This window comes from Squalius cephalus (assembly GCF_949319135.1).
Source record: "Squalius cephalus genome assembly, contig: scaffold_72, whole genome shotgun sequence".
Classification (NCBI taxonomy): Eukaryota; Metazoa; Chordata; class Actinopteri; order Cypriniformes; family Leuciscidae; genus Squalius; species Squalius cephalus.
In genome coordinates this window covers 162,689-176,527 of record NW_027645852.1, presented here as the reverse complement: position 1 = coordinate 176,527, position 13,839 = coordinate 162,689, and the positions used below count along the sequence as shown (strand labels likewise).

General features: G+C 39.3%; 1 long non-coding RNA gene and 1 pseudogene across 2 annotated transcripts; both read right to left on the bottom strand.

The window, feature by feature from the left end:
- Positions 1–2,059: 2,059 nt before the first annotated feature.
- LOC307154096 lies at positions 2,060–2,851 on the bottom strand. The gene is made up of 4 exons (XR_013820273.1): positions 2,802–2,851; positions 2,543–2,638; positions 2,350–2,444; positions 2,060–2,174 (listed from the first exon to the last, which is right to left on the bottom strand). It is a non-coding gene; the product is annotated as an uncharacterized lncRNA (long non-coding RNA).
- Positions 2,852–11,175: 8,324 nt separating this feature from the next.
- Positions 11,176–13,553, bottom strand: LOC307154101 (putative inhibitor of apoptosis; annotated as a pseudogene). The gene is made up of 2 exons: positions 13,329–13,553; positions 11,176–12,742 (listed from the first exon to the last, which is right to left on the bottom strand). The product of its transcript is annotated as a putative inhibitor of apoptosis (transcript).
- Between the last annotated feature and the right edge of the window lie 286 nt (positions 13,554–13,839).

Below are 13,839 nucleotides of genomic sequence, written 5' to 3'. Positions count from 1 at the left end.
TTCAGCTTTTCATAGCCATAATGATTTTTGTACCCTAACTGCATATTCTATCCCGTACACCTAAACACGACCATCACAGAAACCTACATGTTCAAAAATGAAATAAATAAATAAAATGTAAACAAAGTTTTAGCTAAATAAATATATATAAATAAAAACACCATACATTTCCAGAGAGGTGAAGTAGTTCTTTATGCAACAATAAAAAACAATCCAAAAAGCAAATAGTTTAAGTTGTCATAAACAAAACAGCCCCAGATCCTTCAGAGATAAACTACAGTGTGAAATAAATGTTCCAGACCCTCACAGAGACGAGAGGAGTTACAGACCACATGAGCCTCGGAAGATAATGTCACAGTAAATCTAGTCCGCGTTCCAGAGTACATCCATAGTTTTATACTAAATTCATTTAAAAGCATAACCTTAAAAGTTTAAATTAGATATTTATATATGTCAATAAAAGTTTTATTAAAATCATATCTTCTTAGAAGACTCATGTATGATGTAAATGATTTTGCTTAAATTTAACCTAAGGTATAATTGCTACTAAATAATGTCTGTTCAAAAACTTTAGATGGTTGAAAAACTGTAAGGCGTCTTAGATCTTAGATCTTTTGTCCATACAACATGGTGTCACAATGTTTTTAAGAAATCCGAGGACTCTACATTGCTCTTATTTACACTAAGTTTGTATCATTTGGATCACCACACAATTTCAGACGTGATGTGCCTCTGTGGTCCATGACGTGGCATAAGTCAAGTTGGCGAATATTTAATTTTACTCGTCTTGATTCAAAGCATGATCTTACTGGTAGCTATGATCTATTACACGTATAAGATCATTTTAACTTGTATCTCCCAAACTATCCTTAATCAGTGTGGAAACACACGGGGTGAAACCCTTTTCTAAGAATATACTATGGGTTATCTACTCAAAATATATGTAGACAGCCCGTTCTCACCCCAAAACGTCACATACTGACGGGTCTTGACCATACGGCAACATACGACGAAAAGGGTACCTCTATAACGTCAATATGAGACGCAGACATAAGCGCACCAGCAGCCTCCTAGCGGTACCCTAACGCATACCTAAACCTACCCATAACCCGAATCGTCACATATGGACGTTAAAGGGGTACCCTTTTCGTCGTATGTTGCCGTATGGTCAAGACCCGTCAGTATGTGACGTTTTGGGGTGAGAATGTGTTGATGTAGAAGTTTAAATCCGGTGTTTAAAATCTGTCTGGTGGCCGCATGAATAGACTTTGGGGAGAGCTGATGATACTATAGCAGGAAGCATGCCCTTTGATTTTGGAGACTTTTTTGTTAAAGAACCTACAAGTTAGTTCTCCCAAAAGAATTTCTCCCATCTAGCGGTGAAATTGTATTTTGCATTTTAACGAATAGTGCTCTCTAGTGCTTTGCTTTTCAAATGCGTGTTGCAACTGCGGTAGCCGTTATGTGCCAAGAAGCTATGACAACATGTCTTCCAATGGCACATCATCGAGTTTAACTATACATGTTCTACTGTTATGCTGCCTATATAATTGTGATGGGGCAATAGAGGTGTTTGGTTACTGATTTCGACTACGCCACTCCAATTTTGTTTGGGTAGGAGTCCCCAAGTCAATAAAGGGATTTCCCGCGAGGCTATCCAATTAAATGAATAAACTTAAGGCAAGACTGCTTTAAAAATGAATACATCGCTTTTATTAAATACATGGATTCTGGTCTCATTCGATTTCTTTCACAAGCTAGCCACGTTTAGTGATACAGGGTGGCAATAGAAGAGACTATGTGGGGTAACAATACTTCAAAAAGAAAATATACACAACAAATGAATAAATACAATACACAACCCAAAAAGAAATTACAAACTTTCTACACCGCACACTGCGTGCACAAATACACACCAAACTTTCATCACCACACGGGTGTATAAATCAAAATGAGTATCTTCCCCCACTAGTTACTCTGTTGGGAGCTATTGGAAATGACCTAGCTTGGAATTCACCAAATAAACCAAAAAGAAAATACAACAGATTAATTTTTGGGCCAACAAACAAACAAATAAACAAAATAAACCGATTACAATACCATAATCCTATGAAGAAACTGAAAAATAAAAGGTAGGGAAAAACAGTGGTCATTTGCACTGGATGGATCGAATTCTATAAAGAAAACAACAATAAAGCAAAAACACATTCTTATCAAAGCATACAAGTATTATCTCTAGACATAACATCAGTTCCTACTAAAAACCATAGCCCGTACAAAGTAAAATTACAATGTCAATCGATGTTAAAATATACTAGCTATTCCAGAATTACATGAATAATTAGATACCTTATTTCAGAAGACACTGGAAGTACAACTGTCGTTAATGTCCACTGCTCATCTCGTTCAGCATAGCCAATGTGAGGGCTTTTAAGAAAACTTCTCTAAAAAGTATTTATTTGTTTTAATACATACAAAAAGGTTTTTCACAGCTCATTTCGAACAATAAAATAACCTATTTTGATAAAGGACATTCACTCACGTGCAGTGTACTGCAATGGTAACCCAGTGTCCACAACTCATCCAGTCAAACCTTCTCACCATTAAGGTATTTAAACCACATGCCTAAACAAAACAACTTCATAGACACAATGAATGGATTAAACACCCCTGGCCCAATTAAAGCAACACTGATACTCAAAATCGCTGGCTCTTGGCCAACACATCAAAACCATCATAAAGCATCACCAGTGAGCATTAAAACACTATTCTTAAGACCATAACCTCTTAAATAAACCTACCAGAGCTTGTTCTTTCAGCGACCGACCATGCCAAACAATTCAAGCACTGCAGCCATTCCAAGGAAGTGCTGTATTTAAAGGCCCAGCGTACCTTTTACAAATATGACCAGCAGCGCCCCCTGTTGACTTGGCTACATAATGATTTACACAACCAAGCAATGAAAAAAGCTTGTCATTTAGACCGTCATTTTGACTTACCTGTCGAGAAGAAAGCAGGCAACTTCCCTTTCAAAGTCTTTCTCCTTCATTAGCTCTTTCCAGCTGGGGAAAAGCTATCCCGATATTTATTTACATCCCGATAAATAAATGTTTTGCTTTTTGGCCACAAGGATTCCTTCTCCTGTGGCTCTGCACAAGTATGATCCTGCATTATATTGTCCCGTGCACTCCAGCCTTTTCAAATTTTCTGGGGTAGTGACAAGCGCCTCTCACTGATCTTCTTGTCCACTTTAGCCGGTCTCAGGCAGCCGGCTCTGAACGAACACGCGTTGATGAAACGTGTTGAGGTAGGCTAGTGCTTTTTGTCCCTCTCTGCCATTACAGTTTTTCAAGATGGCGGAACGACATGGAAGCTTCCATGGACTTACCCGTCTCATGTAAATAAAGATAAGAAATGTTTAGCTTACAAGGATAAGTCAGATCATTGGCAGAGGTCATTTTACACCAATGAGGACATATTTATGAATAAAGACAATGATTTTAGCTAATAAAATACCATTTTTTCAACCGAGCGAATCTGCACATGAGAGGCCTTCAGAAGTCATAACTTCAGGGCTAGGTCAGTTGGCGAAAACACTGCATGTGTAAAAATCAAATACTGTATTACACTTTTCAAAGGATAATCTAGCTTTAAAGTTAGAATTAAAATTAACCAAACATATCTTCATACTTCTTGTGTTCTTTTTGCTTTATAAATGTATTTAGCTTATTTCTACAAATATGGACTGAATACACGATTAAACAAGATAATCATGCTACCCAATACGTCTGACACAACAGTGTTTTAAAATTCAACTAAACCATGATACCAGATGATTTTTTGACAGTTTTCGGCATAGTTTCAGGCGTAGTGCAACCATGCAATGTTCGAGAAATCTAATATCGGTGTAATCTTTGCGAGGTCTCACTCACAACACACAACTTTTGTGTTGGCTGATCCAGACATAGCTTTACTAAAATAAAATATTATGGAAGTCATTGCACTGTAATTGTAACCCATATTTTATTTATTAATATTATGGTTTCATGTTGATTTAAAGTTTTTTGTTTGTTTGTTATTAACTAATACCTTCATCTCTTCATACACTTCAACATCCAGCACAAAATTAAAGAGATATATGAGCTAAGGATGTCCTCTGACCCCAAATAAATTGATAGTGGAATGTTCACAATCTACAATATACAGGTAGATATTCTCCTACTTATTATGTGTGTAAATAGTTGTGCTTAAATCTTTGGATGTATTTTTACACACCATAGTGATGCAAAGTTCCACAACCTATGAACTAACTTTAAAACATTATCTTTAAGATTCAAAAAAACAAATCACTAAGAATTTGTGATACACAAATAAATACACAAAAGTTTCCAAATTATGGTTTTATTACTCCACCAGATTTAGTCATCTTGTTCAGATAGCAGACGACACTGGTTCACATTTTGTATGTTGGACTGTATGTGTTTTAGGTGAAGACGTTTCTTTGAGAGCCGTCAACATTCAATGTTTATAGAAATAAATGACGATTAAGAATTTAAGTGATAGTCTTTCTGTTTGTGAACTACATTGATACTTTGTTTAGTGCAACTTTCCCTCTATCTACGAATCACACAAAGTATGAGTAACAAAGTTACACTTAAACTATTACAACAGAATCACATCTGACTATTGCACCGAGAGATGCATATTCATCAAAACTTGAAGCTGTTAAACAAAGTTCCACACTTTGGTGAAACCTGCAGATAAAATTGCACCAAAAGTAAATTCTAGAGGTCAACTGGGTTAAAAGTAAATGCATCATCATGAGCCATTTAAAACAAATACAGAAAAGCCACTATAGTGATCAGTTTTAGTTTTTGAATGTCTGTAATTGACATCTTGTTTCTTTTTGTTTTTGTACAGTTTGCAAAAAGTATATAGTCTCAGAGCGTGGTCAAACATGTTCATATAGGAATGTATGAAAAACATGAACAAATATTTTATAAAGATAATTAAATTACGGTCCTTCTAATATGAGACTGTTTAAGACTAAACAAATCATATTTATTTTAGAACATCTTTCTGCTATGTCTACGAAACATCGACGTGAAAGATGAGTATTGCTGTTTTTTCTGTTACCTATAAAACTATTACACTTCAAACTCGTCTAACTATTACACAAGGCAAGGCAAGGCAAGTTTTTTTATATAGCACATTTCATACACAATGGCAATTCAAAGTGCTTTACATAGAATAAATTAAAATAATAAAAGAAATAAGAATAATTAAAACAGTTTAGAAAAATAAAATAAAATACAGTACAAACAGTCGGACGAACAGTGGCACAGTGCTCATTCAGTAAATGCATAGCTAAACAGAAGTGTTTTGAGTCTGGATTTGAATGTGACTATTGTAGGAGCACATCTGATCTCTTCTGGAAGCTGGTTCCAGCTGCGGCTGGCATAATAGCTAAAAGCGGACTCGCCATGCTTTGAGTGAACCCTTGGTATTTCTAGCTGATATGATCCTAATGATCTGAGTGATCTGTTGGGTTTATATTCAGTGAGCATATCTGCAATGTATTGAGGTCCTAGGCCATTGAATGATTTATATACCAGTAATAATACTTTAAAATCAATCCTAAATTTAACTGGGAGCCAGTGTAAAGACTTGAGGACTGGTGTGATGTGTTCATATTTTCTGGTTCTGCTCAGAATCCTGGCGGCAGCGTTCTGTATGAGCTGCAACTGTCTTATGGTCTTTTTGGGAAGGCCAGTGAGGAGTCCATTACAATAATCCACCCTGCTGGTGATGAAAGCATGCACAAGTTTCTCTAAGTCTTGTCTGGAAACAAAGCATCTAATTCTTGCAATATTTTTCAGATGATAGTATGCTGATTTAGTTATTGCTTTGACATGACTACTGAAACTAAGGTCTGACTCTAGGGACACACCGAGATTCCTGACTTGATTTTTAGTTGTTTGACCCCTAGAGTGAAGGTATGCGTTCACCTTGAGAACTTCATCTTTGTTTCCAAACGCAATGACTTCAGTTTTGTCTTTGTTTAACTGAAGAAAGTTTTGACACATCCAACTGTTGACTTCGTCAATGCATTGGCACAGGGAGTCAATGGGGCTGTAATCGTTAGGCGATAGGGCTAAGTAGAGCTGTGTGTCGTCTGCATAGCTGTGGTAAGCAATTTGGTTCTTTCTCATTATTTGGCTCATTGGGAGCATATACAGGTTGAACAGGAGTGGTGCAAGAATTGAGCCTTGAGGGACTCCGCATGTCATGGATGTCCACTCAGACTTATGTTCACCTTTACTCACATAATAACCTCTCCCATCTAAGTATGACCTGAACCATTTTAGGACTATCCCAGAAAGCCCCACCCAGTTTTCCAGCCTGTCAAGAAGTATGTTATGATCGACAGTGTCAAATGCAGCACTAAGGTCAAGTAGTACTAGCACTGATAATTTGCCTGAATCAGTATTTAAGCGAATATCGTTTATTATCTTTATGAGCGCTGTCTCTGTGCTGTGGTGCAGTCGGAAACCAGACTGAAAATTGTCAAAGGATCCATTCAAGCTCAAGAATTTGTTCAGCTGATTGAAGACAACTTTTTCAATGATCTTGCCTATGAAAGGAAGATTTGAGATCGGTCTATAGTTGCTTAATATGGTCTTATCCAGATTGTTCTTTTTCAGGAGGGGCTTGACAACTGCAGTTTTCAGGGAGTATGGAAAACTCCCAGAGCGAAGTGAGACATTTACCACTTCTAGGAGATCTGCTTCTAAACTGTTTAACACACTTTTGAAAAATGATGTGGGAAGTGTGTCAAGAGCGCATGTTGATGTTTTAAGGTGCTGTACAGTTTCTTCCAAAATTTTGCCATCAATTTCTTTGAAATCAGACATAGTAACTACTTTCTCAGGTGGTTTGATCTGTCTGACCTCAGTGCAACTCAAGGATGTGCTGATCACCTTTCTGATATTACTGATTTTCTCAGAGAAGAAAGAAGCAAACTCACTGCACTTGTTCTCTGAGAGCATTTCACTGGGAATCTGGCTTGGAGGGTTTGTCAGTCTTTCTACAGTAGCAAAAAGAGTGCGTGTGTTGTTTAAATTGCTGTTTATAATATTTGAGAAGAAAGTCTGTCTAGCTTTGCCTAGTTCCATATTGAAAGCATGAATGCTGTCTTTGTAGATGTTATAATGGACTACAAGTTTTGTCTTCCGCCACATGCGCTCTGCTTTTCTGCATTGTCTTTTCATATTTTGCACTGCTGTTGAGTTTCTCCAAGGTGCTTTTTGTCTGCCACTCTTCTTCCTGACTTTAACAGGAGCAATATCATCAATTACACCTTTAACTTTTGAGTTAAAAGAATCAAGGAGAAAATCAACAGAGTCTGCAGATATGCTTGGTGTTAAGGATATAGCCTTCATAAATTGTACACTAGTGTTCTCATTTAAGCATCTCTTCTTGACAGACACAGATCTAGCTTCAGTGGCAGGAGAGATCAATATATCAAAGAAAATACAGAAATGATCAGACAGTGCTACATCCTTAATAACAATTAATGAAATGTTTAGACCCTTACTGATAAGTAAATCTAGAGTGTGTCCACGATTGTGTGTGGGTCCATGTACATGCTGAGTCAGATCAAAAGTTTTTAAAACAGTTTTGATTTCTTTTGCCATATTGTTTTCTGCATTATCTATGTGAATGTTAAAATCTACTGCAATGGCAAAACAGTCAAACTCTGAGGTAATTGTTGATAACAGTTCTGTAAAGTCCTCAGCGAAGGCTGGAGAGTATTTTGGAGGCCTGTAAATAATGATAAGTAAAATGCGTGGAGCACCTTTCAACACAATACCCAGATATTCGAAAGAAGGGTAATTCCCAAATGATATTTGCTTACATTGATAGATATCTTTAAAAAGAGCAGCTAGACCCCCACCTCTCTTAACAGCTCTGCAGACACTCATAAAAGTAAAGTTAGGAGGGGCTGCTTCATTGAGGACTGTTGCACTGTAGCTGTCTTCTAGCCAGGTTTCATTTAGAAGCATAAAATCCAGGTTGTTTGTGGTTATTAAATCGTTGACTAGAAGTGATTTATTTTTAAGTGAACGAATGTTTAAAAGTGCTAACTTAACAGTCTTACTTTTTGTCCCCACATCAATCTTACTTTGACGTGTAATAGGCACCAGATTAGTTAGGTTTGCTACACGGCTATTGAAGGCCTTAGATTTTCTATCTTGTAATAGAACAGCAATAGAGAAAGATACAGGCACACTGGGTTCCCGCTTGTTCTGTAAACATTTGAGAAAGTTACTGTTATCAAAACGGGGACCCGACACATATCACTGAGAGCTGGTATCAGTTGTTTTTGGTTCACCTCGAGCAGATGGAGGAGGGTGTGGGCCCTAGCGTTGCGGCAGAGGCCGAAGAGCTCTCACAGAAGGAGGGGGAGGGCGAGCTGGGCCCGCAGGCATGGGCGGTAATGGTGCCTGTCGTTTTTTGGTTGGTATCTGGGGGCTTGCAGCAAAAGAGTGGGATAGGCTGGTTCCAGCATACACCAGTTCTTCCATTTTCTGTGAGAAACACAGTAGTGGCGATGCTGGAGAGAGGCATAGCGTGTCTGGTGAAAGGGGCTGTTGCTCTGGTGTTATAAGAGGTTGTGATATGCTGTCCTGGCTTCCCTGGCTGTTTTCCAGGAAGTCGTCCTTGGGTGCTGAATCTTCAAGCAGCTCTGATATGTCTCTCTGTGGGCAGGGCTCAGCTGAGATTGTGTCCGTGAGCAGAGGTTGTTGTGGCGGAGTGGTGTTATCATTGTCCTTGTGTGATATGTCAACCGCATGTCCATTTTGCTGCTGAAGTCCCGTGGTCATTCATACTGTGTCCATGTGTGTGTGTGCCGTTCAGATTGAGTGGATTGGCACAAACTGCAGAAGGATGATTGAGGGAGAAGTAGAAATTGTCCTTTAACACTCTTGAACCAAGTTTGTTTGGGTGATGGCCATCCCGATGAAAAAGTTGTCTCTGACTCCAGAAAAGATTGAAATTGTCAATGAAGTTTATTCCTTTTATATTGCAGGTTTTTTGTAGCCATGTATTTAGCCCAAGCAACCGTGAAAACCTGTTTGTTCCTCTTGCTGGGAGAGGTCCACTGATGAATGTTTGAACTTTCAGTCTTTTAAGTGTTTCAAAAAGTTCATTGAAATCCTTCTTAAGGAGTTCTGACTGCTCTTTATGAATATCATTCTTCCCCACATGTATGATGAGTCGATTTGCAGTCTTATGTTTCATCAGAATGTTCTGAAGTTCCCTGTTTACATCAGAAGTTGTTGCTTGTGGAAGGCAGCATGTAGTTGTATCCCTGCCGCTAATGTTTCTGATTATGGAGTCCCCCACTATCAGAGTCCTGTGCTCGGCTGCGCTCTGAGCTGAGTGCCGCTGTCTGCTCGACAGTCTGTGTTCGATCACATTCATCACATTTGGGGATTCCTCATTTACATTCATTAGCACTTCAAATCTGTTCTCAAGATGTATAGGCGGTGGTAGAAGACCAATGTTTGCAATCCTTGTCAGAGCTGTATCTGGGGTAGAGGATGCTACTGCGGCAATATGTGATGCTCGTGACAATCTGATGTCTCGAGTGCCTTTGGGTCTAGCTCCCTGTTTGTGCCATCGATTAGTAAGTCGATCGGCTTGTTTCTCTACCTGTCAAGGAGCACTAGTTTCATGGGACTCACCGGTATGCTGAGGGTGTCCATGACGAAGCTCTATTGTGTGCTCCGTCTGGTTTGGTGGTCCCGTAAGTAACTTTGTTTCGAGATCTGCAATCCTTTGTAAAAGTCTGTGGCAGTTAGTGCAGCAAGTAGATTCTTGGACCTGAAGAGGCATTTTCTCTCTTATCCGTATGAATGTAGGCAGTTGTGTTTTCCTTTCCCGGAATGTAAGCTGGTCGGGTAAAAGAATTCTGCGTTTTTGTAGTAATCCAAACTTTGTTGTCTGAGCACTGTGCTGTTTGCTGAAGTTAAAATTAGGTGATAAAAGGAAATAAAATATAAAAATATAGGAGATAAAATGTAAAAGCGATAGAGCAAAGCGCGGAGCAGTAAGCAAGAGCGTCCGAACAGTAGCTGAGCAGGAAGCTTCTACACAGTTATTTTCTTTGTGTGTGTGTGTGTGTGTGTGTGTGTGTGTGTGTGTGTGTGTGTGTGTGTGTGTGTGTGTGTGTGTGTGTGTGTGTGTGTGACAAAACAACAGTTAAGCTAATGAATTACAGTTGATACGTGGTATTTTTACGTGAAAGGAGGGTTGATTCATTTTTTATTCTGTCCACACCAATACTTTGAGTTTTATGCATCGGTCTTTTAGGCCCGATCCAGAATACAGACGTTGTGTTTTATGTCTTAATGATTGTTCTTCTTTTTATGATCTTCTTTTTATTCGGCATAATGCCGAAATGTTTTAACATATCATCAATTTCAATGGTTAGATAAATCATCTAACTATTATATGTGAAACAAGCACAGTCGCATTAAAGTCGGATTCTTGTTTATATTGAACATTGTTATTGAACCGCATGTTTAACAGCGCTAGTGTTCTCAGCCTCATCAAATTTCACACAAGTCACATAGTTTTCACCGGAGCATAACGACTCTATGTTTTTAAAAATAGCGCGAAACAAAGACAAGGACACATCTTTCTATAAGCGACCCTCAAAATCTGTGCATACAACAAAACACATGTATGTGTACGATGATTTATCAGAAAATTACTTTTTATTTGAAGAAAAACTTAAATCAGCTGGTGCTTGATAACTATTGAAGTTATTAAACACCCCTGAATTCGGTAATGATGCGTTTAATGCGATATTGATTTAAATTTTAACTCAATGCGCTAAAGGTCTATTGGACATTAACATCTTAATAGTTAACTTAAAGCATGCGCAAAATGAAATACATCCTAACTACTTTCTAAATGTTTGTTACAGAACTTATGGTGAACAATTCACCAATGCATATGTTTTAAATGTGTAATGTTTAATCAGATTTTGTAACTGGATCGAGTGAAAATAATAAACTTCTCTCTGGCGGCATGACTTCTTGTATCCTTGTTTTTATTCATCAAGTTAAATGTAAATTTGTAAATCCAAATGATAGGAAAACTTTATGATAGGAAAGTACGGACAGCGCCTTTGACCAAGCCTCTACATATGGGGCACTTGCGCAGAGAAGACGCACATTCTTTGCACACAACTAGGTGACCACAGGGGATGAAGACAATGTTCACTTCCTTATCCATGCAAACTTTGCATGTGCGCTCCTCTTGAAGTCTTCTTAACTGTTCCTCCATAGGCAAGTCTGAAAGATCTTGACTCGGGGATGCAGCTTCATTTGCCTGGGCCATCAGTTCTCTCAGCAGGCAGACATCATTCTTCTTGATCCAGTTGCAGAAGACTTCTGCTGCTGCATTTCCTTTCGACAGGACTAACTCAATGAGCAGCCCTGTCTGCTGCTTGACTGTAGTGCAGTTACGAATAATGCCATACTCTTTCTGTGAGATGACGTTCTCCTCTAGAAGATGGTCCATTAAGCTCTGCACACTTTTTAGTTGCTGTGACATGGCAAGATGATGTTTCTTAAGAAAAGTAAGAAACTTACTTTCTCGCTCATCCTCTCTCTTCTCATCTTCTGCACTTAGTAAATCAGACACCAACTCTTGAACGGTTTCGTAATTTTCTCCACTTGCGAGGATTTTGCTTTGAACGGTTTGCTTCACCACAGGATTGTTCATCATCACTGCATCTTCTGAACGGTCTTCTCCAGGACCCAGGTGTACAACAGGTGGATCAACAAATTCTCTTGAGTCGCTGTCTCCATTAGTCAATAGCTGTTCAAATAGTCTTGGAAATCTGGCTTGAATCTGATGAACAAACTCTTGGCCCTTTTCTTGCAACAGGTATTCACATCTTGGAAACCACTTAGCATGTTCTCTCCATGGATCATCACCAGACTCCCAACATCTGAGTCCACCATCACAACAAAAGCACTTCACGTCATCATTACGACCAACATAGTAAAAACCAGCCTTAGCCAATTGGTCTGGTCGAACAGTTATTCTTGAGGGCCAGTTGACAAATGTGAGCAACCTTTCTTCACACTGTTGCATTGCCGATCCATTGGAAAGGCCGCCACCAGATAAAGGTACATTATCTGCACGGTCACCTCGAATGAAGCGGCAGTTGGGGTAATGCCTCTGGTGCTCTGATGCTGCCCGATCTCCCGGTTCCCAGTTGCTAAGCTGGCCTCCACAAGTGAAGCAAGCCACTCTGTCGCCCTGGCCAAGGTAGTAGAAACCGCTTTTGGCAAGTTCGGCTGGAGTTACTGTAGCAAGAGTCCAATTCTGAAAGGTGTCTAGGCGTTCCAGTTCCCGACGCATGCCAGGATTGTGACAAGTCGGAGGTCGCTGGTGAGACATATCCTCAACTCCACGGGACGAAATGGGGCTGGAGAGGGCCAGGTTGCTGAATGCCGTGTTTAAGTAACCCACCTGCTCCTCCATTTGGCCTGAAATGGATGCCGTGGTGGTTGATGTTACGGCTGTCGCAGGGTTGGAAAGCTGTAAGATGGCTACGTTGCGAAGCGGGGGAAAAGGCAGAGTGAGTGGACGACAGGAGGTTTGCGGTGGCGGGTAAAAATGTGACCACAGGGCGTGTCCACTCAAGCCCTTCTCTCTGCTGGACATCCCATGACTAGTGTCTAGTCGTCCATGACAGAACACATAATCTTATTAATCTTATTAAATACCCTCTATGATGCAGGAACCGATGCTAAGAACAAAATCATATATATATATATATATATATATATATATATATATATATATATATATATATATATATATATATATATAATGTATACTATTATAATACTATTATTATGAGCTCAGACATTTTTTCATTCAGAAATTTTTATTTCAACATTATACTTTCAAGTATACATTGAAGAAATTTGAGTGAAAGACATTTACAGATGGTCTAACCAGAATAGAAAATCTCTGCAGGCTATCATGTTTTGCTCCAGGGTATAGTTGACCAGACTTGCAACTAATTCACTAACGTCAGTTTTTGCATTTTTTGACACCAGTGACACGCAGAGATCCGTTACAAATGTCCATATAGCGAGAATTTCCATGATTTCGAATTCGTCACAACATTCACGCAACACATCCAGAACTTTTCTGAGGATTACGCTATTTGGCTCTTTTCCGTTAAAAAACATGGGCGTTACATCAGGCCATGGCTTTGTCAAGCCTCTTACGACTTTCATTTCATTTTTGAGATTTGTCACACGTTTGGTATCCTGCGCACAATCGTTTTTCATACCACACGCAGCATCGATGATCCTGTGCATCAAGCCAACCATCTGGCCTCTAAAATGATCTTTAAACATAGAGTCTAGAGTAGCTCTTAAAGGACACTCTTTGCCCGTGGCGCACTCACACGCCGGATGATACTTGTTCTCCTTGCGTTTTTGCGTCGCCATTTTTTCAATTTTTCGAATAGTCCACTATTTGATGATGAAAGATGCTTTTCGTTCCTGGAATGTTCCTGGAATCGCCTGAGTGAGTCCTTGCGGCACAATCGTCCAGGGTTTGTGCGCGGAAGTTTGTTGTTTTGGGTCAGAAGCTTGAGTCGAAGAAGCGTAGTTTGCGTCAGGTTCAACAGGAATGTTGAAGCGGGCTTTGATCAATGAGATGATGCAGTAGCGCAGCAGTCCGAGGCTAGTAGAGCTAGAGTACAGCTAGGGCATGTAATGCCCTGAAATATTT